The sequence below is a fragment of the Lissotriton helveticus genome, chromosome 1_1 (assembly GCF_964261635.1).
Source record: "Lissotriton helveticus chromosome 1_1, aLisHel1.1, whole genome shotgun sequence".
Lineage (NCBI taxonomy): Eukaryota > Metazoa > Chordata > Amphibia > Caudata > Salamandridae > Lissotriton > Lissotriton helveticus.
Window position 1 is genome coordinate 1,323,421,563 of NC_136057.1, and position 26,028 is coordinate 1,323,447,590.

General features: G+C 44.7%; 1 protein-coding gene across 2 annotated transcripts in view; it reads right to left on the minus strand.

Annotated features, from left to right (window-relative positions):
- The window catches only part of RASAL3 (RAS protein activator like 3), a 286,096-nt gene that overhangs the window by 122,654 nt on the left and 137,414 nt on the right, over positions 1-26,028 (minus strand). The gene's annotated exons all lie outside the window — the stretch shown is intronic.

The window sequence follows — 26,028 nt, forward strand, 5'->3', positions numbered from 1 at the left end:
AAAAACTATCCTGCCGACATCACAGGCACCCTTGCACAATGGTGCAAGGATGCCTGCGTTGGCGCTAAGCTGCTGAAACGGCGCCAGTGCAGGGGGAAAGGACAGGAATGCACCGTATTGCAGAAATACGGTGCATTCCTGTCCTTTCACTTTGGCATAATGCAGCACAACAAGCAGACTTGCTTCGCTGCCCTAAACCAAATCCCCATAAATGAGGACCTCAATGTATAGGCTTTCTATTTTCTACAAATGTTAGCATAGTGCTTAGAAATAGAAACGGGGTGTTAGGTTGCTAGGAACTTGTTAACCATGTTAGGACTGTTCAGCTTGTTGTCACTGGCCATGCCATGCATTTCTACATTTAGTTTCTCGTTCTATGTGGGTACCATTCATATTTTGTGCACTAGACTTGGGTTTCAGAAATAAATATTTTAGAATGTTATCCTCTTTCTTAATGCTATGTTGAGAATGTTATTCATTTAAGAAAAATGGTTTTGCATTCCACTGTGTGCCTGAACTCATCTAAATGAACTAATTGTGAGCAGAAAACACCACCTGCACAGTATTGCTTAGTGGGTCGTGCATGGGTCTCAGTCCAACTGGACTTGTGATTCGTGTTGGTGTATTGAAATAAGTGCTTGCTTGAACTCCAAACAGCTGCAGCTCTATGGGGCCCACAGATTGTCACAGGTTGGTTCCAGACTAGATGTATGTAAGAGCACAACTCCTGGTCAGGGAAATCATAACTCCAACTTCAGCTGTTGGGTTTGGAATTCCAGAGCCCAGACCAGGAGTCAAGGTGTGCACAGCTCCAGAAGATCAGTATTAGCAAACATCTCCAGGTTAATAGTCGTAAAGTGTAACGCTTCAGGCCATGGGTTAGGGTGTGCACAGCTCCGCCGGGTTAATTATCAGGGTATGCACAGTTCCATGGATAGTTGATGTAGTGAACAGCCCCGGGTTAAGGGTCATTGAGTGCACAGCTCCAGCTCAAGGAGTGCAGGGCCTCAAGTCAGGGAATTTAGGCTGCACTGCTGCAGTTAAAGGATTCTATTTGTTTTGGTGGAGTGGAGCACCTGACATATGTTTTCTTACAATTATGCTAATGAGAGGGAACCAAAAATGCTGTGTAGTTCCTACCAATCCGAAGGACATGCACATTGTTTGGACAACATAAACTAAGGGCCTGGTGTCAAAAATGATTCTGGACACCCCGCAGGTCTATAGACCAGCTAGCTCACAGTACACCCATAAGCCCCCCCTAACCTACCAAGGAGCAAATGGTTTTCTGGCAATCACTTAACATGACAACCCTGACTACTCAGGGATCGTGGAAACAGTACAGAATCTTTTGTTCAGTCACTTGTGCTCACTTATTCTCAGAGAAATATACAGAGAATAGATAGTAGGACGTTTTCAATAATATTTATTGAACCAAAGTTATTCTTGCATAAAATATGTGTGCTGCAATGATTAGTAGACAGAAGCAGATAAGGATTAGTTACTTACCTGTACTCCTAGTTCTCTTTCAGGGGTATACTCATTAAAGTCATAAGCACTGAATAATCTCCGCCCGTGAGCGGGAACCCGGAACATATAACAATATACATATATATGTGTAAATATACAATAATTAGTACATAGTACTAAACCAAAATATACACATATACATGTATAAACACATAATATGCAGCCCAACATAATGTATAGGCTAATAAAACCTTATTACACACTTTCTGCAGTATGAAAATACTCCATACATCAATGCAATAAACAGGCTAGAGCCTAGAAATGCATTTCATAACTTAAATACTCTTTATTTTCATCAAAGAATCTGTTGTAAAAGGCAATTAGCCTAACAAGGCTGCATATGAATAAATGTCTGTGTACAGAAAATCAGACTGGCACCTCGCCTTTAAGGCCCCAGAGAATCTGAGCACTTTGCCTTTAAGGCCTCCAGGAGCAACCCTGCTCCCATCATGCACCACAGGTGACAGTTAGGTCAGTTCTTTTGTACGGTACAGTAAACTTTAGCAGGAATCTGCACTTAAAAACTAATACATATTGAAAAAACCTCAATGCTACTGCTCGCCCGGGGAGGCGGGAGGGTGCTTATGACTTTAATGAGTATACCCCTGAAAGAGAACTAGGATTACAGGTAAGTAACTAATCCTTTTCTTCCAGGGGATACTCATTAATAGTCATAAGCACTGAATAGAGTAGCAAGCTCATACCCACAAGACGCGGGCGAACAGAAAAGAGCATAGCAACAAATCTAACACAGTGTTCAGCTAGAACTAGCAAATAAATTTCTGAGCGATGCTTGACCAACTTGCGCATCAGCCTGTGTGTCTGAATCAAGACAATAATGGCGTGTAAACGTGTGCACTGAACGCCACGTTGCTGCTTTACATATCTCTGACATAGACACATTCCTAAGAAGAGCTGTGGTAGAATCTTTCCCTCTCGTAGAATGGGCTTTAGGTCTTCCTGATAAAGACCTATGTGCTAGCTGATAAGCCAGAAGAATACATGACACAATCCATCTAGAGATAGATCTCTTGGATGCTGCCAAACCAGTGTTAGTAGGACCATAATTGATAAATAAACGGTCTGTCTTTCTTAAAGCTTTTGTCCAGTCTAAGTAAAACTTTAAGACTCTCTTCAGATCCAAAGAATGCAGAGCCCTCTCAGCAGAACTAGAAGGCTTTTGGGAAAAAAGTAGGTAATGTTATGGTTTGGTTAATATGAAAATCCGACACTATCTTGGGAAGGAAAGCAGGATGCGTCCTGAGTACCACCCTATTTGCATGGAAGACAGTGAACGGTTCTTTACAACACAGAGCCTGAATCTCGCTAACTCTACGAGCAGAAGTAATGGCTACAAGGAACGCTATCTTCCAAGTTAAGTGTTGCAAAGAAGCTTTATGTATAGGTTCAAAAGGAGCACCCATTAACTTGGTTAACACCACATTAAGCTCCCAAGGTGGAGAAGGAGACCTGACTGGTAGATACACCTTCCGTAAACCCTCCAGAAAATCCTTCACCACAGGCATCCTAAAAAAGGATGTCTGAGTGGGCGATTTTCTGTAGGCTGTGATTGCAGCAAGATGGACTTTAATGGAATTAAACTGCAGGCCAGATCTTGCGAGGTATAACAGATAATGTAAAATCACCTGTTCCTGACCATGAATCGGGTCAAGATCATTATTTTGACACCACAGGAAAAAACGTTTCCACTTGAATCCATAGGATTTCCTTGTAGAAGGTCTTTTTGCCTCCTTCAGAATGTGCATACAATCCGGATTCAGCTGCAAGTGTCCATATTGGACGACTTCAGGAGCCATGCTGCCAGGCGTAAAGATGACAGATTGGGATGGAACACTCGCCCCTTCTGCTTGGACAGAAGATCAGGGCGACATGGCAACCTCCTGTGTGGCACTTCCGACAACTGAAGGAGATCTGGGAACCACCACTGGCGAGGCCACTCGGGAGCAATCAGAATCATCCTGGAGTTGGTCTTGTACATTCGGTTGATTACTGCCGGTATCAACGGTGTTGGTGGAAAAGCGTACAGTAAGTTCTGACACCAGTCTATCAAAAGGGCATTCCCTTGCGACCCTTTCTGGGGAAATCTGGACGCGAAGACGGGGCATTTTGTGTTTGCCACGTCTGCGAACAGATCGATATCTGGTGTTCCCCATGACTGGAAAATACTGTGCACGACTTCTTCGTTGAGCACCCAATCGTGAGCTTCGACGAAGTCTCTGCTGAGATTGTCCGCCTGCGAATTGAGAGACCCTGGTAGGTGGACAGCTGTTATTGACAAGCCTCTTGCTACCAACCAATTCCAGATGGTCTGGGCTTCTAAGGACAGAGTTCTGGATCTGGTACCCCCCTGCTTGTTTAGATAATACATTGTTGTTGTATTGTCTGTCTGCACCAGGAGGGACCGAGTTTGTAGAGATGGAGCCAGAGACTTTAAAGCAAGATAGACAGCCCTGAGTTCGAGCAGGTTGATGTGATATCCTTTCTCGAAATCTGACCATAGCCCTTGTACCTGCAGAGGGCCCATATGAGCATATAAGAGTGGTCTGCTTAATTCAGACACTCTGTTCATCACCACCCCCTTTTTTGAATCATTTTGTCCACCATAAGCGTGGAAGGGTATACTCAGACATGAGTCCCTTGCTCACTGCTCCATCAGGATTCAAGCAAGCCGGGCCGACGACGCCTGGAATGGCAGAAACCGGTCCCCGGAAGCTTGTCTCCTTTCTGGTGAAGAATTGGCTTGGTAGTTTGGTCTGCCCTGTTCCCATGATGCACTGGGCCAGGGACAGACTAATTTGCATATAGCCAGGCTCTGAGCTGGGATGGGGCAGTGAGCTAAATAACGGTGATGGATCAAGCCCTGATCTTTGGACTGGGTAAGAGTGGTCTGCTTAATTCAGACACTCTGTTCATCACCACCCCCTTTTCTGAATCATTTTGTCCCCCATAAGCGTGGAAGGGTATACTCAGACATGAGTCCCTTGCTCACTGCTCCATCAGGATTCAAGCAAGCCGGGCCGACGACGCCTGGAATGGCAGAAACCGGTCCCCGGAAGCTTGTCTCCTTTCTGGTTAAGAATTGGCTTGGTAGTTTGGTCTGCCCTGTTCCCATGATGCACTGGGCCAGGGACAGACTAATTTGCATATAGCCAGGCTCTGAGCTGGGATGGGGCAGTGAGCTAAATAACGGTGATGGATCAAGCCCTGATCTTTGGACTGGGTAAGAGTGGTCTGCTTAATTCAGACACTCTGTTCATCACCACCCCCTTTTCTGAATCATATGAGCACCACAGCCTTGGAGTGAGGCGTCCGTGATCAGAGTCTGCGTCGGAGGGTCCTGATGAAAAGGCACTCCTCTCATCAAGTGTGTTCTCTTCATCCACCACCTAATGGAATCTTTGGCAGACTGGTGGAGACAAATCCGATCCTCCCAGCATCCCGTCCTCTGCTTCCACTGATCTTCTAGATACTGCTGCAGAGGACGCATGTGCAATCTTGCGTTTGGAACAATGAAGATGCAAGAGGCCATGGACCCCAGGAGAGAGGACACTTGCCGAACTGTCGGGTAATTGGTCTGAAGAAGAAGATGACCTTTGGACTTGATCGATAACCACCTCTCCTCCGAAGGACACACGTTTTCTCTTTCTGTGTCCAGTTGGGCCCCCAGATAATGGATCTGCTGTGTCGGATTCATGATAGATTTCTGGAAGTTGACTTGAAGACCCAGCCTGCACATGAGGTGGAGGCATATCGACAGATGCTCCTCCAAGAGAGATGGGGACGAACTCTTCAGAAGCCAGTCGTCTAAGTACGGATATATGAAAATCCTTTTCCTTCGAAGAAAGGCCGCAACTACCGCCATACATTTGGAAAATGTTCTGGGCGCTGATTTCAGGCCGAATGGAAGCACTGCATACTGGTAGTGATGAGCAGACACTTGAAACCTGAGAAATTTGCGATGTTGTTTGGAAATGGGAACATGAAAATAGGCATCTTTCATGTCGATGGAGCACATCCAGTCCCCCTGATGTAACTGGGGGAAGATATGATGAAGCGCTAGCATCGGAAACTTCTCTTTCCGAATGTACTTGTTTAAAAGCCTTAGGTCCAGAATAGACCTGAATTCTGCATTTGGACCCTTCTTCCTCACTAGGAAAAACCGTGAATACAAGCCTTGATTTCTCTGCTGAGGAGGAACCTTCTCTATGGCTTTCTTTCCTAGAAGTATACTTGCTTCTTTTTGTAAAAGCTTCACATTCCAATGTAACATTTTCTTTGGAGGAATGAGAGGAGGTGGCTTTTTGAAACGGAGATGGTAACCGTTCTGAATGATACCAATCACCCACTTGTACTTTGTCAGTTGCTTCCACTCGTTTAAGAATGACACAATGCTTCCTCCTACCTGAGTGGTCCACGGCTGAGGAGGAAGACTCCCTTCATTGTTTTTGAGGTTGTTTGGCAGCAGCGAACTGCTGTCTATTTCCTCCTCTACCTCGTCCAGCGCGATGCTGTTGGAACTGCGATCTCTGTTGGTTCTGGCCCTGGTTCTGCGAGGACCAACTTGTTTGTTGATTCTTTTGTTGAAAAGGCCTCTTGTCGTAGGGACGAAAAGTTCCTCGACGTTTAAATTCTCTTTTCTTCTCTAGGCCTACAGCCTTTAGAGTATCCAACTCCACCTTCATTTTTGCCATCTCATCGTCTGCATGAGACCCAAACGATGTAGACCCATTGAACGGCAAGTTGACCATTTTCCTCTGGGCTTCAGGTTTTAGTCCAGTAAGACGCAGCCAAGCTGAACGCCTAGAACAAATCCCATGCGCATAGCCATGCGCTGCAAGATCCGCAGAGTCGGCAGCTCCACTAATACTTTGATTAGCAACCAAACTTCCTTCGCCTACAATCTCCAGGAAGTCTTTTTGATCTTCTTTTGGAAGCTTGTCTGCAAACCGAGCCACAGAGTCCCACAAAAGACGATCATAACGGCCCATTAAGGCTGCTGCACTGGCCACTCTCATCACCGACCCAGCAGTGTTACACATCCTCAGACCTAAGGAATCCATGCTCTTACTGTCCTTCTCAGGTGGAGCAGAGGAAACAGAAGTTGCAGAATGCGCTTTCCTGGCTGCCGCCACTATAAGGGAGTCTGGAGGCGGATCAGAATGTAAGAATAAAGGATCTTGGTCAGGAGCCTTATATTTCTTCGAAATTCTAGAAGGGCCTGAACCCACCGTGGCTGGAGTCAAGAAAGTTTTCATAGCAGGCTCCAACAAACCAGGAACCAAAGGTAGAAGAGGTCTAGCAGAAGTCTTGTGATGCAAAGTCTCAAAAATGACCGAAGATGTCACTTGGGGAACTGCCATCACAATGTTGAACTTATTTGCTCCACAACATAACACATCGTTGAAGGTGCCTAAGTCATCCACTGGGGATACCCTCGAAGGGGGACTTGACGATATAGTAGGAGAATAGTCTCTATACGAACTTCTATTCGGAGATGACGATGAGGAAGATGATGTAGGAGACCTATTTCGCCTTTCAGGAGTAACAGACTTCTGCCATCTGCGTTCTCTAGAGCAAGATCTTCCTCTTACTGGAGTCCTAGAACGTGACCTCCTAGGAACCACAACCTTCTGTGTATCCGCAACTCTCATACTAGTTAGATTAGCGGTCGGTTGCATCTTCCAGTGTCGTAGGCTTTCCAACCATCTCGGTGACATGTTAATTGGCTGTGCTGCACGCTCAGGAGAGCCCTCCGGCGAGATTTGCACAATCTGAATTCCCAGTGAAGATTTGGAAGACCTTGAAGAGCTACTCCGCTCAGATCGTGGTGAGCCAGATGGAGTTTGTTCTCTGGGAACTATATGCCTTTCCTCTGACAACGACTGCCTTGAAGTCGAACCAGAATGAGCCACCACCGAAGAATCCTGGTGCACAACTTTTTCCTGCTGGTCTTGAGGTGTAGAGGCCACCAAAGGCAGTGGAATTACTTCAGACCTCGACAAAGACCTATGGGAGGTCCGAGAGTCTGATCTCGAATGTCTCTATGCCGACCTTTCAGCAGGTGGGGGAGACTTAGCCACTGAAACTCTCTCTTCATGCCTCAAGCCTGAAGCATGTCTAGACTTCGAACTACGTCTTGATGGAGACTCCAATCTCCTCTTCTTTTCATGTCTGGACGTCGCAACATCCTTCGACGTTGATCTCACTTTCTTTGTCAACGTCACTTTTCTCTTTAACATCTTTCGTCTTTCCTTCGACGTCGACCGCTCCTTCGACGTCGACCGTCGTCTCTCCTTCGACCTCGACCGTCGTTTCTCCTTCGACGTCGACCGTCGACCTTCCTTCGACGTCGAGTGCTGCTTCTCCTTCGACGTCGAGCGCTGCTTCTCCTTCGACGTCGGGAGCTGCTTATCCTTCGACATCGAATGCTGTCTCTCTCTCGACGTCGAGTGATGTTTCTCCTTCGACGTCGAACTCCGTACCCCCGACATCGTCCTTACCGCAACAGACACCAGATGTCTTGACGTCGAGAGACTCTTCGACGGCGACTGCATCGGCGTCGACTTCTGCCTCACCAGTGATGTCCTCGACGCCGATGGAGCTTTATCTTGCCTCAGCGTCGATAAGCCTGAAGGAGATCTCTACGCTGAACGAACCTTTGTCGACGTCGACGCTTCCTGAAGATGCTTTTTCTTGGCTGAAGCTTCAGGAGACGCAGATCTTCGACGATTTTCACGAGAAGAGGGCCTTCCAAATGAAATCAAGCTTTTAGGCCCCTTTCCTTCTCTCTCCAAACGACCCAGAAGCCGCATCTTCTCCCTTTCCCTCAAAGTCCTGCTGGAAAGGTTAAGGCAATGATAGCAATCTTCAACCTTATGAGAAGAAGGAAGACAAACCACACAAACAGCGTGTGGATCAGACTTTGACATTTTCTTCCCACAGGAAGGACATTTATAAAAACAAAGGTGGCATAACTGACTAAAAAACTCCAACAGTTTAGTCAGAAAATAAAAGCAAACCACCACTAGAACTAAATCTTGTCAAAAAAGACAGGAAAAAACCAAATTTTGACTGAAAAAAGTCAAATTTAGCCCAGCTCAAGTTCCAGGTTCCTCACAGAACAAGCCGGAAAAAAGAACTGACCTAACTGTCACCTGTGGTGCATGATGGGAGCAGGGTTGCTCCTGGAGGCCTTAAAGGCAAAGTGCTCAGATTCTCTGGGGCCTTAAAGGCGAGGTGCCAGTCTGATTTTCTGTACACAGACATTTATTCATATGCAGCCTTGTTAGGCTAATTGCCTTTTACAACAGATTCTTTGATGAAAATAAAGGGTATTTATGTTATGAAATGCATTTCTAGGCTCTAGCCTGTTTATTGCATTGATGTATGGAGTATTTTCATACTGCAGAAAGTGTGTAATAAGGTTTTATTAGCCTATACATTATGTTGAGCTGCATATTATGTGTTTATATATGTATATGTGTATATTTTGGTTTAGTACTATGTACTAATTATTGTATATTTACACATATATATGTATTTTGTTATATGTTCCGGGTTCCCGCTCACGGGCGGAGATTATTCAGTGCTTATGACTATTAATGAGTATCCCCTGGAAGAGAAACGTGATTACAAACACCAAAAGCGTAAATAGTAGATATAGTTCTACCATGGTGCTGATGCAATGTATATATGCAAGCATATAAAACAAGGCAGTAGTCTAGCGTACTCCTACTTTGCGAACCCTACTCTAAGTGTACCTAGTGTGTGTGTTGGTTTCGAGCCAAGAATCCCCCCAAGGGACGATCCAACCCCATTACCTGATGGGATAGAGTGAAGGACTCCATCTTGGTCATGAACTGGACACCCCTCACAAGATTTCAGACCACTGCGTGGTGATTTCTCAGCATGCAAGGACCCTCGGTGTCAGTGGAAGTACGTCTTCTCCTAATCTATCAGCATACTCATCTTTTCTATTAGAAAGCAGCCTTGTGATCTACTCATAGACTAGTGATGTTATAGATATGCAGATAGCCCTGTCGCCCCTTGGATGAAGATAGTGATGACATTTGTACGTAGTGTGAAACGAGCCTTGTACATGATGTTCAGGGTGTTGTGATAATGTTGTGCGAATCTATATCTATACTAATATTATAAAGAGAGCCCAAACCTTTGAGGCGGGTAATCTCAGGAACCACAGTATCAATCATAACACCCAATACAGCATTGGAAAGGACAGTTGCAGTAGATGGACATAGGCTATACAGCTGACCACCATATACATTAGAAGGGTAAAAGAACCTTAGGGGCAAAGTAGTCCCTTGTGGGCGTGGGAGTTCTGCTCGGGGCGGTGTGCTGGGGCGTGTGCATACAGCGATGGGCGCGGCATTCCGACATCAAAACGGCATTCAGAAAAACAAAGCCTTCACACTACTTCCTTGTGGGCGTGTGTGTTCTGCCGGAGGCGTGGCCATACAGCGATGGGCAAGGCATTCGCGGAAAAACAAAGCCTTCACACTACTTCCTTGTGGGCGTGTGCGTTCTGACGGGGCGTGGGCATACAGCGATGGCCAAGGCATTCGCGGAAAATGGGCCGGAAATCCTGGATGCGTTCTGGAGCCGCCACACACCATAACATATTGCTATGGTGCTCAGGCGGGGGCTGAGGTGAGTAGCGTACCAGCGGTGCTCAGGCGGGTGCTGAGGAGAGTCAGCGTACCAGCTGAGATAAAAAAAATAAACAGGCTGCTCTTTCACACACGCGCAGCGTCTACGGTGCTCAGGCGGGGGCTGAGGTGAGTCAGCGTACCAGCGGTGCTCTGGCGGGGGCTGAGGAGAGTCAGCGTACCAGCGGGGATAAAAAAAAATAAACAGGCTGCTCTTTCACACATGCGCAGCGTCGCGTGCACGCTGTCACTCACTGAACTCTCAAGAGGCTGAAGAGAGTCAGCGTAACAGCGGGGATTCCTGGATAACGTCGGGACGGGCTGCTAGTCTAGATATAAAAACAAGTTTAGTTTCAGAAAAACGAACCCAACATTGTCGTGCATGCAAATGTATGCAAAGGTCACAGCTGGAAATGCTATTTATGAGGGCAATGTAAGAAATAAGCTACTGTGGTACATGGTCCTAACTCTGGAATGTAACAAAAGCAACTACTTTAACTAGAACATTTAATTTATTGCTTGCCTGGATGAGTGTGTATATATTTGATTTCAACAGAAACTAGGCTAGTTGAGAAGGTTTCTGAAATTAAGTAAAGACTTGCAAACCCTGCATTGAAGTGAGGGTGCAACTGGCAATAAATGGGTATTGACAAGGGGCTGAGGTAAGGGACACACTTACATCCCTTGGCATCCCACATTGTATTGTATTGTTTAAAAATCTTTGTATGCGAAGCACTCATATTCAATTATTCTTTGACTAATAGTAGAAGTCCCCCAACTGCTCATACATGATCCTCAGCAAAAGATCTTAAGACTAATGAATTCACTTGAAGTCCACAAATCACTTTGAATCCATCTTCATCCTGTATTTCAATATTTTTATTCTTGATACATTTTTTTTAAGGAATCGGCCCAGCCAACGGAATTTCATCAGGGTTTAAAGTTTTCTATTTTTCACGAACCATGATCGCCACAATTCATTGCTGCTGTAGTGTCAACAGTTGAACAGGTCCACCAACTGCTGGCGGGCATGGGCTGCGTGTGCCAGCACTGGAGCAGCTCATCATGCAAAGTCCTGGGAAACTTGCCAGCTTTTTTCAGATCACAGATCTGCTCGGTGCCAGCAACCCGCACCCTCCAGCAATTGAGTTGTAAGGAAGCATGTTATGAGCTTTGAAATTCGCAACAAGTGCTTGGGTTTGTTGAGCTTTTTAGTATACAGCAGAAATACATTGTGGTAATGGTAGTTCTTGAAAAAACAAACATCTGTAAACTCTGATGAAGTTCCAGTTGGGATAGAAACGCATAGGCTGGGTTGATTCCTGTTTTTAAACATTTTGTATGAGGAATAAATATAATGGATGGAGAAGTATTTAGAGTGATTTGGAGATTACAAGGGAATTGATTAGTTTTAAACTCTCTGATTAAGGATAATGCATGAACAGTTGGAGTGCTTGTAGTATTAATCAATGAACACATTTATCTGAGTGCTTTGCCCTACAAAACTTCTTTATCAAATATGCTTTTTGTGGAAGCCTCTTGTGGTAGCTAAGCTTTAGGGTTGATCAGCACCAATCTGTATTTTTTATTACTGTGCAGGTGCAGGCAAATGTACCTTAGCTGCATACAGTAATTTGTAATATTTGTATTGTATTGCATTGTAGCATTTATATAGCATTTGCAACCCCTGTGTGGGGGCACTGAAGTGCTTGCCTATATTGGCAGCAAGCTACACCAAAGAGGGTGTGTTATTAGGAGGGTGTTGTCTTTGATTTGATCTTGTAAGTGAAGTATTTCCATGTCATGCATGATGACCACCGAGGTACAGTTATCATGTGATAGGGTGTGGCGCTTAGCAGTGTGATGGATGAAGAAAAGTGATAGATAGGCACACGGTTGACGTATTTGAGTAGCAACCTCTGTGGTATTACTTAAGATCATAGTCCACTTTCTGGTTACTACATTCGGTTGTCTATTCTGAGAAATCTTGTGTAGAGTTTATGGTCCTGAGCAGGCATAGATTTGAAGACGAACAACTTTTGGGGAGATCTGCTGGGATGGACTTTGTTACTATCATCTCATATCTGCTTGTCATTGTGAGATATAATGGAGTGGCCATAGTGTGTATCTATTTGAGTACAAAACACAAAAGGAATCTGGTGGTCAAAGAAAGACTAAAAGAAGAGAGGAAATGCAACCGCTGAACAAACAATCTCCAACACATGTGTTACACCAAGGGCAATTATTCATATAGACCCCTTACACACTAGGAAAGTGGTTCTAGTATTTCCATCAACTGAACAAGTCCAGTAAACTCATTCCTAGATCTATCCATCAATGTAACGTCGAATGGACTGGCAAGTGAATTGTTTCTTAAACCTATGGCATGCAATTCACTATTACGATACGATAGCCAACACCCCAAGTCATTGAGAGACAATTTACCATTTGGCCAATTTTTAAGGCTGAGACGCAATTGTTCAACAATGGACAACTACAAACATCATGCGAGTAATCTTTCAAACCAGCTTTATGACAAAATGTATCCTCGGCGATTGGTCAAGCAGGCTTGTAAACGTGCCTCAAACAACCATAGAGAGGCCCTCCTGGAAGCTAAGATTGAAAAACCTCAGTTGGGTCGTTTGACTTTTGTCAACACATTCAGTACCCTCAGTAACGGTATACAGAAATGTATTCGTAAGAATTGGCGCTTCTTGAATGCAAAGAAAGAGAGGCTACCAATACCTCTCTTTGCTTTCAAGCGGGGGCGCAACTTACGTGATGCTTTGGTACATACACGCCCAAGACAATCATTTCCAAGTAAAAGCAATACGTTATGGGATTTACCTCATATCCAAGGTCATTATCCGTGCGGTCTGCCCCCAGACGAGGCAATCAAAAACAGTAAACATTGGGACATCTAAACCTTCGATACAATCGAGTTTCTCCAATTGTAACAGCAGGTAGTTGATTTATCTAATAGAGTGTCGGTGTGGTTACCAATACGTCGGAATGACAACTCGCAAGGTGCGCCTGCGTATGTCAGAACACAAAAGTACATTCCGATGTAGAAAGAGCAATACCAAACTAACGAGACACTACACTGAGTTCAATCACAGTCCAGATGACTTTTCCTGGACGGTGTTGGAGAAGCCTTACATACCACCTCATGTTAGCAACAAAGCTAAATTCCTTTTCCAGAAAGAACAGAAATGGGTGTTTAAGTTACATAGTAACACCCGGTGATTGAATGATGGGATTCCCTGGACCCTTTTGTAGTTCCACCCAGCATTTTATGTTATCACTATCACTAGAACCATGTTTCTTGCTATTCTAACAGTATAGTTTGTGAAGCATCCTAAACCTACTGTATAAAGAGTGTGATTACATTATTTGCGGTGAAACTATCTGGCCACGAGTTAATGGCACTTTGCTTTTTTTGCTCTGGCAACACTTGATTTTAATGACAATCGGGACATAGATTCATTGAATATAAGACCTATAATACATAGAATTAAAAATCCTCCTTTTTTTGAATGACCAATACTTTGTCAAATCAAGAAACTAGTACATATTACATCTCCTGGTCTTCTAATATATCTCTCTTTGAGGGGTAGATCCAGTATTACCAGTGTCGATACTGGTATTTGTCAATAAAGGTTTTAATCTCTTCTGGCTCTACATTAAGGAACTACAGTTTGACACTCGATGAGGTCATTATGTAGTTCATCTTTTCAGAATAGACCGTACCGTTTTTATGCACAGGTACTGAGATATAAATTTGACCTGAGAACTACAAACATGTACTAGAATTATGGCGCTTACTTTGTGTTCAGGTACGAGTGTTTTAAGTAAACCATTGTGTGACTTTTTTAGAACTACGAATACCGGGACTACTAGACGCCTGATTATGATGTCATTCTGTAGTCCATGGCGCCGGACGTGAAATCATTACGTGTTCAGGGAGGCAACGCCACGCGAGGAGACGTGGGCTACGTGCGTGAGGATGCCGCCTAGTAAATACGGCTTTCCCCGATACCTCGGTACCTCCCACGAACTTGGGTCGGGACCGAGGCACCGACGGAAAGGTAAGTGCACTGGACGTCAGTGTCATGAAAATGTTATGGAGCACGTTATGATCAGTATATATTCAGCGCAATAGGACTTTGTTCGTTTTACGATGGTCTTCTTAAGGTGTCCCCATTTTTAGTGACATGATTAGTTCCATGGTCTTGTGGGTCTGACAAAGGTCAATCCTATAGAACACAAGCTGCTACAGTGTACGCACGGTTGTGCTGATCTATAGACAGACTCATACGGCAGGTGAAGCAAGAGATGCACCTTTGAGAACTTTGAGTGGATCGCTCACTTTTAACATACTATACAGCTCCTTGTACATATCATAGGCCAGCTTTGGTATCTGCAAAGCCGGGATCCCACAGGTATAGTGGTGGTATTACAAGATGATAGTGCCAAGTAGGCGTGAAGTGACAGGGTGCTTGATTCTAATGATTCCAGCGGCATGACTGAGGAGACTCTAACTGAAGGAAATACATTGATTTTGTTCACAGGGTGGGGTCTCCTAATACCTGAGTGGATACCAGGTGAGGTGAGGCCATTACCTCGCACGGGACAGGTGAGTGCATCTGTCCTGATACTTTGTAGATGAGGTAGAGGAATGCAATTGCTGTTTTAATCGTTATTGTCTCAATTCTATTTTGTGTTATTATCTCTTATAGGCGTGAAGTTCATCCTGCCTGTATGGAGGTATTTGATCAAATCACTATTTGTGTTTACATGTTTTTCACTATATCTGACAATGTTTTCCCTCTGAGGCGGAAGCCGGAGGTCTGCTCTGTTTACTTGTTATTTGTGGAAAAAAACGATTGATTTACTACTCGTTTTTAAAATTTGTATAATATTTTATTAGGTGCTATTTTAGATTCCCGCCCCCCCACCTCAAGGCGAGATTACTTCGCCGAGGCTCTGGTACCTTATCTTCCCACAGCGTCGCTGGACTCAGGAGCTGGGAAGCTCTCACCACTACTTTGGCCGCCATCTTTAGCTGGGAAGGCTGGCCGGTTTGCTCTGCGCCCCTCCCACCCTCCTCCCGCCCCGCCCAACAGTGTATATTAACAACTGGTTCGCCCGACCGCGCATCGGGCGCGCCAAAGGCAAGCCCGTCTGCGCCCGTCCGCGCCTGGCCCGGGCCTAGGGCCACCCCCCCTGGTCTGCCCCTTCCTTCCCCACGTATCCAATACTCGGCTGCCCAGCTACAGCTTCTTCGACCTACGACTAGTCAATCATGTGTCATATCTCACCCAAACTCTTTGTCCACTAGTCCAGTAGTATACTGCCCAGGCTGTCACACCAGGATACCGTCCACCCACAAATCATCTCGAGGTGGCAAGCGCTACTCCATGGAATCTTACACCATCGCACTTGCGAACGTTCGCTCGCTTGGCAAACACAGTCAAGACATCCATGAGCTGATCCGGGATCATAAAATAGATATCATGTTTATGACAGAAACATGGATGGGCCAAGCGTCCGACCCGGACCTAGTCATAGCCGTTCCAGCGGGGTTCACCACCTATAGACTGGATAGGCAAACCAAGAAAAAGGTGGTGGTATTGCCATCATTGCTCGTGACACTTATACTGTAAGGTACACGATGATTCCACAGACCTCCTGTGAAGCCTTAGAATTTGCCATCAAACTGTCCCCATCTTACACCTTCAAAGGGATCCTCCTCTATCGACCTCCGGGACCCAGGAATGACTTCCTTGGGGCTCATAGGTCTTTTCTGGAAACATCCGCGCTGGACAACTCCTTCACTATTCTAGGTGATTTTAATTTTCATTTTGACGTGCCTGACAATTCTGATACTGCTACGCTCTTAGCTGACATGTCCACCTTTGGCCTACTTCCCCTGGTTCTTTCCCCTACGCACGAAGGAGGTCACACGTTAGATGGCATTTTTTCCAACGCCACGGGCCTCCAACTCATAGAAATTCTCCCCTTAACTTGGTCGGACCACCATCTCATCTTGGCATCGTTACAAGTGGACGACCCCCGGGTCAACAAACCTTACCCCAATCCCCGTCAACCCTATCTGGCATGGGATGACATAGATGTATGCAGGTTGAAAACCTTGCTCAATGACACCCTCCCCACGCTATCTTACGACCCTAATAATGCTACCTCCCAATTTCACAACTGGGTAAGCTCGGCAGCAAAAGACTTGGTCCCAGTTAAACAACGGTCACGCAACAGGCCCACTCCTTCGGCCCCGTGGTATACGGTGGAGTTGCGTACACAAAAGCAACAGTGTCGAAACAGAGAAAGACATTGGCGGAAGGATTACACTCCCGAAGCCAAATTCTTGTACAAGGAGTCTGTAGCAAAATACAAACATCTTATTTTTGACGCAAAAAAAAAGTATTACTGCAACAAAATAGAAACTGCACAAAATTCAAATAAATCCCTATATGAGACGACTAAACAATTAGCTGGTCTCTCTGTGGATCTCACACCTCCCCCGTCACAAACTCTCTGCGACGCTCTATCAAAGTTCTTCTTCAGTAAAGTGGAAGACATTTACCGTGTTTTTGCCAATAATGTAATCCCTGCCCACAGGCCATCAACTCAACTTGATGGACCAATTTTCCCTCAGTTTAGAGAGGTAACTTGTTCGCAGGTGCTAAACATTGTATCCTCCATCAAATCGGGCTCGGCCCTGGACCCCTGTCCCTTGAAGGTCCTGCGGCCAATTATGGATGCAGTTCTACCGACCATAACCGATATCTGCAATTCTATGTTTAGCACCGGTATTTATCCCGAGACCCTGAAGAAAACTTTGATAAAACCGCTTCTCAAAAAACCTACCCTTGATAAAGAAGAACTTAAAAGTTACCGCCCCATCGCCAGTCTCCCACTATTAGCGAAAATAGTGGAAAAAATCATGAACGCCCAACTCTCCGCCTTTATCGAGGAAAACAAATGCCTGGACGAATCGCAGTTTGGCTTCCGCCGGTTCCATGGAACTGAGACGGCCTTGGTCAAAGCGGCGGACGACATCAGATCCATCCGGGATGCGGGAGGCACTGCTGTCCTGATACTATTGGATCTCTCAGCGGCCTTCAACACGGTCGACCATACCACCTTGGTCGACCGTGTCGAGAGCCTAGGCATTCGAGGTAATGCTAAAAATCTTCTTGCTTCCTTCCTGGCCAATAGGACCCAGGTCGTCACTGTAGGACCTTTTGAATCTTTCCCCCTGTCACTACCATGTGGAGTCCCCCAAGGCTCATCCCTTAGTCCGACACTTTTTAACATTTATGTGTCGGACCTTGCCAATGTCATCAGGGCACACGGGATGAGCCTCACGTCATACGCTGACGACACTCAATTGGTCCTTGCCGTCAAAAATGACGGGCCTCAGAAAGCCAATTTGTTCAACCAGGGCATGGTGGCTATCGGGAATTGGATGGCACACAACTGCCTGAAATTAAACACCGACAAATCGGAAGTTGTAATTTTTGGCAATCTCTCCCCGGAGTGGTCCCCCCTTTGGTGGCCTTCACCTATGGGCCAGCCCCCAGACCCGGTTAACAAAGTGAGGAACCTGGGAGTCGTGTTCGACAACCGTCTGAACTTTTTACCACATGCCAACCAGATATCCTCTTCTGCCTTCTTTAAATTAAGGATCATTAAGAAAATTCTGCCCTTTCTACCTGAAAACACCGTTAAAACATTGGTAAGCTCCCTGGTACTCTCCACCCTAGACTATTGTAACGCTCTGTTTCTAGGTGCCCAGGAGAGAGTGTTATCGAAAATGCAGGCTATCCAGAACGCGGCCGCCAGGCTCCTAGGGCGAATCTCCAAACACCAACCGGTTTCACCCACCATAAGACAACTTCACTGGCTTCCGGTGAAGAAAAGGATTAAGTTTAAATCCCTGTGTTTAGTATACAAGGCTTTACACAATGCCGGACCAGTGTTCTTTACTCAGAACCTAACCCCTTACTGCCCGTCCAGAACACTGCGTTCTTCCAGCTCCTTGGAACTGGTGGTCCCCCGAACTAAATCTGTCAACTGGGGTGACAGAAGATTTCTCGTAGCCGCTCCAAAATTGTGGAACACATTGCCCCATTCTATCAAGACCAGTCCTTCTCTGTGGTCTTTCCGCAAAAACCTTAAAACCTGGCTTTTTAACCAATGAACCTCAGTCCCCCCTTGCTGGCTAAACATTGCAGTTACTTAGCGCCGAGATGCCCACGGGCCTTCGTTTCGCGCTTTACAAATGTTTTTATAAATAAATAAATAAATATTGCAGTAGCTTATATTCGATAGGGTCCTGAAGAAAGGCAGGGCGAGAGGCCCATTCTGGCTGAAACTAGTAGACCGATTAGAAATAGCGGCATATTTGGTAGAAGCCGTTCCTGCACTTATTTTAATAGGTTTGGAAGCAAGGTTAGAATAAAGGTGTTTGTTTGCCTCCATATCCTTTTTAAATTTTCACACTATTTTGCACTGCACTTTTTCAACCTTTCATTGACTGCCTTGTACATAGGATCATAGGCGTATACTGTCTATACTGGTGACCTAATAGGTTCCTGTTGACTGAAGGGTATGCCACTCAACCCACAGAGGCACCTCTCTTGTTCATGAGGTGCTGTGGCAGGAAAGCTGGAATTCCAGATTATGACACTGGCCACGAAGGGCAGTTGATGGAAATCTTAGAGCCACTTTCCTAGTGTGTAAGGGGTCTATATGAATAAGTAATTGTCCTTGGTGTAAAACATGTGTTGGAGATTGTTTGTTCAGCGGTTGCATTTCCTTTCTTCTTTTAGTCTTTCTTTGACCACCAGTTTCTTTTTGTGTTTTGTACTAGTATGGAATTGGGGATTGAATCTGTAGTGGGTAGGTAAACTTTTCCCTTGGACACTTGTTCTCTAGTGGAACTGTGTTTAGTAGTGTATCTATTTGAGACCTGCAGTCCGGGCCCCTACTTCTTTTTTTTTAATGGTTTACGATAAAGTGGGACTCCACAATAAGCTCCTGGGCTCCCGTCTGAACTCTTGCAGGAGTAAGAGGGTCACGCTAGATCCTGTGATAGCCCTGCAGGATTGTGGCAACCCAAATTTTTTAAAATTTGGCCCGGAGTGTCCCTCTGAGACCCATCACAAGGTCCTGGGGGTCAGGGTACGCCTGGCCTGCCCCCTCATACCTTATATGTTTAAAGGTGTTGAGACAGAATATCGGAAATGTCGACTTACACAAATATCGAGTTGGAAATATCATGATTCAGAAATAGCGACAGCAAGACTATTGTGGCCAAGAATATCGAATTTAAGGTAAGAAATATCGTTTTTAAAAATATAGAAGTCATTAATATTGTTTGCAAAAATATAGCTGTTTAAAATATCGATTTTTTAATTAGTGTTATGTATTTTAGAGTATATTTTAAATGATATGTATGTTTTTTTGTATAAGTATTGTTTATGTTTTTTAATATATGTGTTAAATTTTTAATCGTTATCAATTTTATTTTAAGTTCTGTAGCGGGTTGTGGGTTTATAGGAGAATAGGGCAGGAAGTAATTTAACTATAATAATGTAATGATTATTTTTTATTTAATTGAGATTTTATAGTGTTAATTGTCAGAAGTAATTTATTTGTAATTAATTATTAATTGGTTGTCAATTAATATTAATTAAGTATTTGATATTCAATTATGGTAATTGTGTAATTTTTTTAGGTGCGGGTTGTGGGGTTTATAGGGGTAAAGGGTGGGAAGTAATTTCTTTTTGATTAATTAATAATTAGTTGTTAATTTATATTACATAATTGGAAATTAATTATGGAAACTGTGTAATTCATTTTAGATGCTGGTTGTGGGGTTTATAGGGGTAATGGGTGGGAAGTAATTTATGTTTAATTAATAATTAGTTATTAATCTATATTAACTAATTAATTGATAATTAATTATGGTAATTGTGTGATTTTATTTAGGTGTTGGTTGTGGGATTTATGGGTAAAGGGTGGGAAGTAATTCATTTTTAATGAATTAATAATTAGCTCTTGATTAATATTAATTAATTGATTACAAATTAATTATGGAAATTGATTGTAATTCATTTTAGGTGCAGGTTGTGGGGTTTATAGGGGTAAAGGGTGTAAAGTAATTGATATTTAATTAAATAATATTTAGTTATTAATTTATATTAACTAATTAATTGAAAATTAAATATGGCATTTGTGTAATTAATTGTAGGTGTGTATTATGAGGTCTATAGGGGTAAAGTGTGGGAAGTAATTTATGTTTAATTAATTAATAATTTGTTGATCATTAATGTTAATTAATTAATTGATATTTAATTAGTGTAGTTTATATTTTTGTGTGTGTGAGTTTTACTTTTATGGGGTAAAGGGTATACTATTAGTTTTTTTATTGAAAATATGTTTTAACTGTGTAATTAATGTATTTACAATTTAACTTTACCAGTGGTTTGTGGGGATTATAGGTGTACAGTATGGGAAGTTTAGTAATTTGTATGAGTTTTAATTTGTTTTTTAATTAATATTTCTTTAATGGATAATTAATTACGTTAATTATGTAAGAACATTTTACATGTGGGTTGTGAATTGTGTGGTGTTATAGGGCAGGAAATAAAAAAAGTAAATTTATGTAATAATTAATGTTTTTTGATTCTAAATAATATCTAATTAAAATATTTATTTGTTTGAAAATTATTTGTTATTTTATTTTATATAATATTTGTAGGTATTTGTCAAAAGCATTCAACATTATAATATGTTTTTTTGAAATTTGTAATATTAAATATATTTGGGGAGCCGCTTTGACACGAGGTGTAAGGAGAGCCCTGCTGTTTCTGTCCTAAACGCTGTGGGAGGAAAGGTGAATTTGCTCGGAACCCACGACTCGCCGCACCCGCTCCGCGGGTGCCGCTTCGAGAACTGTGTCCCTAGCTGTGCTTCTCCTGCAGCCTGGGCTTCTGGGGCGATTGGGAAAAGGAGAGCGAGCGCTGAACGACGACAGGGACTCGAAGTACAGGAGCCCCTGCCTGACCCATCACACCTGGTCCGCGTTCGGATATCAGCCCCGACCACAGGCAGCTACATACATTTAATCTCCGTGTAGCCCTTGCTTTCTGGGAGCCGCTTTGACACGAGGTGTAAGGAGAGCCCTGCTGTTTCTGTCCTAAACGCTGTGGGAGGAAAGGTGAATTTTCTCGGAACCCACGACTCGCCGCACCCGCTCCGCGGGTGCCGCTTCGAGAACTGTGTCCCTACCTGTGCTTCTCCTGCAGCCTGGGCTTCTGGGGTGATTGGGAAAAGGAGAGCGAGCGCTGAACGACGACAGGGACTCGAAGTACCAGGAGCCTCTGTCTGACCCATCACACCTGGTCCGCGTTCGGCTGTCAGCCCCGCCCACAGGCAGCTACACGTCATAAAAAGGAGACTGAGGTACCCGCTGCACTGGAGCGTCCCGGGACAAGCCCGGGACAAGGGCGGGACCGTCCAAGGCCGTCACAGACCGGAGGAGGCCGGGCTGGGCCACCCCCCTAAGTCTTGGAACATAGAGTGGATTGATATTACCATTAGTTCGGGTCAGTGGGTTAGTTTCACTTCTCGTTGATCTAATTAGCTGCCCGATAGCTGCTTCTGGTAGATGGGGCTGGTGAAGTGTATTATATGTTGTGGCTTGAACTTTTTACAGCTAAGAGTGATATATTGTTCTGCATATATCCCTTGTCTGTTGTAACTGGTTTATCTGTGTTATAACTGTTAAGATGTCGACCGTAGGGAAACGGAAAAAAAGTGCGACCAGCTGCACAGGTGGGTCTATAACTAGGACCATGGACGAATTCATAACCAGGGCTGCAAATGTGCTGGAACGCGAGATAGCTTACACCGAGAAGAGATTGTCGACGATCCCTCTTTTCTCAAGCGTTCCTCTCTCGGCACTATAAGGGATGTAGTTACCCCTGAGCAGTTATGTTCCAATACCCCCCTGGTAGAAAACAGGATGGATTCTAGTAGGTCGGTGGAGGCTATTGACCTATCTGATGATTGCTCCACAGTGGCTACCCCCACTACGAGTCCATTATTTGAGGTTAGCTCCAAAAAAAAACACACCGCACCCAGCAAGCGGGGGAAAAGGAAGCGGGGTGTACAAAGGGGCAGGTGCCCGAAAGTTATTAAAACCTCCAACTCTAGTAGGGCTGCTGCTACATTCTTCCAGCCCGCTATAGATAGTACGTCTCACTCTAGTGAGGTTCGAGGGAAGCAGCCTCCCGAACTGGTTCAGCATCTGTCGCTAACGGCACAGCTCCCTGACAACTTATTTGGCCAGATTGAGCACTTGATGAAGTCACTGATGCTCCCCCTCTTTGAAAGAATTAAATTAGTTCTTGAAAACTTGGGGAAATTAAAAAAAATTGTGGAGGCTAATTCTGTTGTTATAGAAAAAGGCTTGGACCGTGTGATAGTCCCCAATTATCCAGTCCAGGGAGGGCCAGTGATAGTTCTTGGTGAAACCCCTGTAGTTAGTTCCAATCTTAAGCTCCCTATTCCCCCCTTGCACACCTCCCAATTTGTCAGCCGGGGTAATGCTGAGCCCAGCAAGTTAAATCCCCCAATTGGCAACAGAGTTGAAGTATTGGGGGGTAAAGACAAGAAGGTATCGGAAAGATCCACAGTGGTGGAAGAGGACTCCTTATACTGTGGTTCTGGCAGGAGTACCCGAGATTCCACATGATAAGATGGAAAGTCACAGAGAGCTGATGAACAAAGTCATTTTTTGGCTTGGTAACTTTAGACCACTCCCTGCCCATATCAACGGCGAAATATTACTTGTAAGGAGGGTGAGCTGGTTGGGTAGTGGATGTAAGGACCAGGCAGGGGATTGTATAATTGTTAATTTTAGAGATCCCAGAGCAGTTAGGTTTATCTGTGATGGAAGGGAATATTGTAGGGAGGGTATGATTAAAACGCTTCATTTGAGTTATTTTTACCCTCGATCTACCACAGGTATCCCTCTGCTCCCACGGAATTGGTCTGAATTGCCTTTCACCAAACAGAGCAACCATCCTAGACAAAGGGGAGTAGGAGGTCCTCAAAACGATTATTTAAGACCCGATCTTACATTCCAGCTCAATAATCGTTATGAGGTCCTTTCATCGCTTGAAGTCAATGACTAACAGGGTTCACATCCGCAGGCGAATCTGGTTGGAGGGGTTGGTTTAGGAGGTGATGCTTCCATTTTGTTACACGATAGCCCCATCCCACCACTGGCTAATGTATTTTCTAGCCCCACACGCTATGTAGTCCCGATCCCTGAGGAACATCTTGAGGTTGAAGTAACAAGCAACGGCCAGATTGACCCTCATAAGCAGAGGCCAACCTTGGTTCTTGCCTCCTGGAATATAGCAGGCCTAGAATCAAGGGCGGCCTCTGATGAGTGGGCCTCTTTTGTCAAGGGAGTGGATATCTGGGCCTTCCAGGAAACGTGGTCTATTAACCCTGTGTTCCATGATGGTTACCTAAATTTTACAAAACCAGCTTTAAGAGGGCACAGAGGAAGGCCACTGGGGGGTCTAATGTGCTGGGTTAGGCAGTGCGAGGGGATCACAGTAGAGGAGCTAGTACTGGATAGTCCGGATATACAAGCTATTAGAGTCAAATCCGTTAAAGGTCTTGACTTGCTCCTGCTCAACGTATATGCTAGAGGCCTTTCGGGAGGGAGATCTTCACAGGTTGTTTCTACCCTAGAGTCATTCTTGGCCGAATACCTGCTTTGAGCCCTTAGATAGTGATGATAGTAGTCTCAGTGCTGAGGTGGATGAAATTTGGGGCATTTCCCAACTGAATCTTCCCCCCATTAAAATATGGTCTGAAGCAGCCCTACAACTAAAAGGGCTGTGCTTAGAATGGGGTCTAAGGGCAACAAACGGTAGAACAGGGTCCGATGCTGGGGGAGAGGTGACCTTTGATAATGGCCGATCAAAAAGTAGAATTGACTATATCCTAGTGAAAGTCGAGTTCTGGCATTTAGTTCAAGATATGGTAGTCCAAAGTCTCCCCGAGAGTGACCATAACCCTCTGGTCCTTACACTGAAGGATATGAGTTTTTGTAGCCCATGCGAACCTGTAGCCGAGCCCGGCCTTAACCAAGTAATTGTGGCCAATGACATGAGGAGGGTACGTTGGGCCAAGGTTGCTATCGATGAAAAGAAAGTGCAAGAGATCAGGGCCCTTGTCTCTGGGTCGTTAAAGAAATTTAACAGCTTTAAAATTCAGGAAGACTGCAAGGCTCACATAACTAGGGTCCATAATGACCTTTTTTTAAGCTTAAAAAACTATTTTATAAATATCAAGCCAATTAAAAAGATTTACACCTTGAAACCAAACTCGTGGTACAATGACACGTGTAGAGCCGCCCACAAGGAGTTAGTGGCAGCAATTAAGGCAAGGAACCACAGTATTACTAAACAATCCCGTCTGGCTTATAAATCTGTCCTGAAAAAGGCTAAGAGGGACTGGGATGAGGGGCGAAGGCAGGATCTTCGGATAGCATGCAAAGGTAGAAACATGACCCGGTTTTGGGAACTGGTTAAATGGGGTAACGGGAACACTCAACAATTCCCATTAACAACGTAGAGCCCCATCGTTGGGTTGCCTTCTTCGAAGCCGAATTCAAGAATAATAACAACAATAAGGCTCCCGACCCCGTTCCCATCCTCCCAGATTCACCTCTGCTTTTTAATACAAAAGAGGTTGAGGCAGTCTTGAAGGTCATTCCTAGTGGTAAGGCTCTGGGGCCTGATTGTATCCCGGCGGATTTATTCAAGCAGGACCCTGACTTATGGATCCCCTACATTACGAACCTTATTAATGGGATAGCTAGGGGAGCGCCGATCCCATCGTCCTTTTGCGGCGCAGATATTATCCCTATTTATAAGAAGGGTGATCGTTCTGCTGCGGCCAATTACAGGCCTATAAGCCTTATCGATGCCCTCCAGAAAGTTGTAGCGAGAGTCATCTTGGGCAGGATCCAGCTTTGGATGGACGAGGAGTGCATCCTTTCCCCGTTACAAGCTGGGTTTCGTCCCCATACGGGGACATTGGATCAAGCCTTTAGATTCGTTATGCTCTACTGGAAGGAGGTTCTGATAGGTAAGGGCATGATTTTCGCTGCATTTGTGGATTTAAAATCTGCGTTTGATTTAGTCCCACGATCTAAACTTTGGGATGTTCTGCTGAATCTGGGAATGCCCAAAGAACTGGTTGCTCTGGTGGTCAGGCTCCATAGGTCCAACTTTGCACAAGTCCGCTGGGGAAAGCCAGGAGAGGTTAACGACAAATTCACAGTGGGAAAGGGTGTCAGGCAAGGCTGTGTGCTGGCCCCCACACTGTTTTCCCTTTTTATCAATGGGGTGGTGCGGTACTTTGACAACCAGCCAACGGATGCACCCATGCTAGCAGGCCAAAGAGTCCCCCTTCTCATGTTCGCGGACACTACGCTGATTTTATCCAAGACGAGACAGGGGCTCCAATTAGCTCTGTCTCATTTTGAGGAGTTCTGCCACGACCATGAACTGTTAGTAAACATTGAGAAGACAAAGTTTATGGTCCTTCACGGGGCTTGGCCAGTTTCTTCAAGAGTTTTCATGAGCGGGAAACTCTTGGAGCAAACCAATGTCTTCACCTACCTGGGAGTTACTTTTGGCGATAGACTGAGCTGGTCTCCTCAGCTGAAATTATTGGTGTTGAAGCACTCCCA